Source organism: Gavialis gangeticus, unplaced genomic scaffold, assembly GCF_001723915.1.
Source record: "Gavialis gangeticus isolate Ggan-Ray unplaced genomic scaffold, GavGan_comp1, whole genome shotgun sequence".
NCBI lineage: Eukaryota > Metazoa > Chordata > Crocodylia > Gavialidae > Gavialis > Gavialis gangeticus.
In genome coordinates, this window is record NW_017729025.1 from 146,528,844 (window position 1) to 146,533,122 (window position 4,279).

Genomic DNA, 4,279 nt, shown 5'->3' on the forward strand with positions numbered 1-4,279 from the left:
TTTTTTTTTTTTTTTTTTTTTTAAACTTTAGGGCTGGAAGGGACCTCGGAAGATCATCGAGTCCAGCACCCCACCCAAAGGGCAGGAAGTCAGCTGGGGTCATAGGATCCCCTAGATTAGTAAAAAAACTATTAATAACCTTTTAAAAAAAGTAGAGAGGTATTCTAATTTAGAGAGAAATACATAGCAAAGCAGCAGAGTGGTTTTCTGCTTGGTGAAGTACATCATGCAGCTATTTAATTCAGATTTTTTCTGTTATTTAAAAGATCAATAGAAATAAAAGAAATGTGTTTTGTTTGACCTATGTAGGTTTGTCAAGAAAAGTTTGAAATTTGAAAGCAGTGTATGTCAACGTTTCGTATATTATATTCCTGGGGGTCCCTCTAGTGGCTAAAGTAACAGGATAATTTAAGAGAGGTCAGAAGACCACAGTGGGGCTGTAAGTTCAATAACTTCTATCTCTTCATATTTGTATCTGTAGAGAAATTACTAAGATACTTCCAAAACCATAATATGTATGCATAAATGTTTGGCATTTAGATTTTCCTCTCCCAAAATTTAGCAAAAATGGGTTCTAAAAAAAAAAAGTTAAGTTCCATAATATCTGTCAAGTTAAAGATTGTGCAGGTGTCTTCAGTGCTTCAACAAACTCCTGAACTAGAGAGAAGGGGGAAAAAAAAGAGTCTTAGATTAGTTCTTGCTTAACTTCATTATTTAAATAGGTATGCCCTTCCTGTCTTGGTTGTTTTACAGATCTGAAGATAAGGTCTGTAAAACAAGATAAGTTTTACAGATCTTAAGATAACATTTGTAAAAATAAGTATTAGCTCACTATCTGAATGTCTTCCAGCTTGGTACTGGTTTCTGCTCTGGTAGGGTGATGAACTCAGTGCTCAAGAACTCATTTTCATTGACATTTATATTGTAAATATACTGTATGTATATTATTCTTATATAATAAAGGGCTTAGTCTGTCTGTCTGTAATGTTCTTAGAGCACTCCAATTGGTTAGTGAAACAACCCATCAGAGTGCAGAGCGCTGCCATGAGGCCCCCGCCCCCCCCCCACTCCATCCCCTCAGTCATGGCAGCACTTCGCCTCTGAGGAGGAGGGCCAGGGTGCGGGGGGGGGCAGCCAGGCCAGCGGCACTGGAGGCAGCAGCAGCACAGGTTGCTGGTGGAGGGGCACGGAGGGGATGGCGGGACAAGCTTCTCCGCCCCGCCTACCGCTCCTGGGACACAGCAGCAGCACAGGGTGGTGGCGCTCCATCCCTGCCCACCCGCCTCCCCCCATCATTCTTGACAGGCAATTTGCTAGTATATATTACACACACCCAACATACATATGCACATACACATATATATATATGAAATGTGGACAAAAGTAAAGATAGCTAAAGACAGATCTACATTCAAATTTGTAATTGTGTCAGCATGGAGTAACGGAGGTAATGAACATGATCATACTTTGTAAGTTAAACATTGCACATCAAAGTGTTCCAGGATACAAACATTTGCTGCTACCTTTCTAAACTAACAATCACCAATAAACCTCTGTTTCTTGACTCTACTAGATTTTATGATCATAGTAATTAATATGTACTAGAACATGATTAAAATTCACATGAAAGTCTACCTGAATGTGAACAGCTGTTAAAGCAGTGGTCACCAACCAGTCGATCTCAATTGACTGGTCGATCTCAATCGACTAGTCGATTATGGAGCCTCTGACAGTCGATCTCAGTCTGTCAGAGGCTCCACAATCAGGAGCAGTAGGATGCACATGGCTGGGCTGGGCTGAGCCACACTTCCTACTTCCCTGGGCCGGGCTGAGTGAGTGGGGTCAGAGCCAAAGGGGCTGAGCGGGTGGTAGATCCTGGGGTGCCCTTTACTTACAAAAAGTGATCTTCACCATAAAAAGGTTGGAGACCACTGTGTTAAAGGATTCTGGCCAGCGAGTGATGCACCACCCAGTTTGCCCCCTTGTTAATTGGACTTGGCATTGCAGACTTTCATTCACCTGTCACTCAGGGTCTGGCAATGGTCTCTCTCTCCTCTGACAGAGACCTCCAGCCATGTCACACTTAGTTTGACACCTTACAACATTGTAACATCTGTAAAACTTCAAAATTAATTTTTAAAAATCCCCTACTAACATAAGGGGCTTTCTTTCTCGCCAGATTCCTCTTTGGTTCTGCTCTTCTTTCCAAAATGAGACTAAGAGCTTCTTCATGGAGCCCCCCCCAGCAACACTCAGGAAAAGTGTCAAACTAAATAGTATCTACTTGCTGGGAGCTACTCCTGCGCATCCCATTTCTTGTGAAGAAACATCAGCCCACACACTTGTCTCCCTGCGCCTCCTTTCTTTTCTCTTTTTCAGGGGCTTCCTGCCATTCCTCTTCCTAAGAAGCTCTGGTAGTTTTTCCCTGCTGTGTGCAAGAGCTTCACACCAATTCTGTCCCTGTTCTCAGCTATAAACTTCCTCTTTCCAGAAGCAGCCAGCTGTATTCAATCTAGCCTCATTAATAATTAACTGGCCACAGGTGCACTTGCCTCTTAATAATGCAGTATATTTGGGGATGGGGGGGGGGGTAATCTAAATGCTAAAAATTCATTCACCCATTTTCTATAGCTGAAAATGCCTCAGCCTGGCACTCTTTTTTTTTCTCTTTTAATTCTGTGTGTCAGGCCAAATCAGCCAAATCAGTTCTAAATTCTATCAGTTCAGCAGAGCTCAGTTATTCAAGTCTGTGTAGCACTACCACCGGCAAGTATCCTACCTCCCAGACTTTTCAGCCTGGGGCTTCAGATACTTCCAAATCTGTGGCAAGCATCCTACATGCAAACCCCAAGCCTGAAGACCTTAGAGTTCAGATGCTCCCTAGTCTCACTTGCCCCTAGCCAAAAAGACACAGGAGCGAGCTAGAGGCAGAGCTGGAGAGCAATCCCCAATTACCAAACACTGTGTAGCCAAAATCCTCCCACTGGCAGGCTATAGTAGACTCTCATAGGGGTGACTGCCTGCACTGCAATGGACAGGTCTCCACCCTCAACTACACCAAGTCATTCAAGGCCAGGAAAAAGGGGATTTCCCTTGCTAGGTACAGTAAAACCACTTGGGCTAACACCATCATCCTAATATCACCCCTGCCTGGCACTCCAAATCCTGACTGAAAGGAAACATCTAATATGCAGCCCCAACTCAGCCAGTTAACCTCCAGTGTGGGCTCGGAATTTAGACATACCCTCTATGTACAGGCAGCCAACAAGAACTAAAAGTGCCTTACCACTCCAACTTCTGTGAATGATTTTACAGACACTGGTATCAAATTAAGATTCCTTCTATCACTTCTCCTGCTTGGCACTGCCACGATTTCATGATGAGAAAAAAATGTAGATGTGTACAGCTCCAGGCATCAACTGGTTTACCACCAGTCTACAAAAAGATGAAGATTTTGCTGATGACAGCTCTTGTGTGTGACAATTCAACCTACAAGCAAGCAAAGTCTGAAAAAGCCTTTTAGAATCATAGAGACGATAGAGTTATCCATTATGAAAAAGATAAGATAAGAATCCAACTTAAGTATTATGTTAGAAAATAAAGGGGTATAACCGATGGAAAAAATATATAGCTTAGCAATAACATGGAAGTGAATGGGGACACCGTCAGCATTCATCAGCTTAAACAAACATTTGGTTATTGAAAAGTTACCAAATAAAGACTGCACTCAACCCTCAACTCAAATCTTACTTCCACTTTAACAAGCATAGGAGAAAGTTGGAAATTCATCAAAGATACAGATATGTCTAAATGCATTTTTCTTTAAGGCAGCCTAAAATGGATTTGTGGATTCAAGCAAAGGTAAGTGTTTTGTTAAGAACTTCAACTCTGAATCCACAGGGGGCAGAAAAAGAAATTTTTAACAGAAGCATAGGTGGTGGAAGACCTGGGCTAATGGGGCCTAGGCCCCTCAAATGGGAAGCAGCAGGTCAGGTTGCAGGGCAGACTGGGCGTGGGCTCTGAGCAGCTGCCACAGGAGGGGAGGGAAAGAGCAAGCACACTCACAGCCCAGCGTGTGGATCACTGCCCATCACGACAGGCAAGTCTCAGTCTGTGAAGGGGAAGCAGGGTACAGATCAGGTCACAAAGGCCATGGATGCAGGTGTCGCGGTGGATGTAGTCTTTCTGGACTTCAGCAAGGCCTTTGACACCGTCTCTCACCCCATCCTAGTTAAAAAACTAGGTGACTGTGGCATCGATGCCTACACAGTCAGATGGA

At 43.4% G+C, this 4,279-nt stretch overlaps 1 long non-coding RNA gene across 1 annotated transcript in view; it reads right to left on the bottom strand.

Annotated features, from left to right (window-relative positions):
* Positions 1–3,473, bottom strand: part of LOC109299165 — a 13,091-nt gene extending 9,618 nt beyond the window's left edge. Inside the window, exon 1 of the long non-coding RNA XR_002097786.1 lies at positions 3,287–3,473. This is a non-coding gene — a long non-coding RNA (uncharacterized LOC109299165). The remainder of the gene's footprint in view (positions 1–3,286) is intronic.
* Positions 3,474–4,279: the final 806 nt, after the last annotated feature.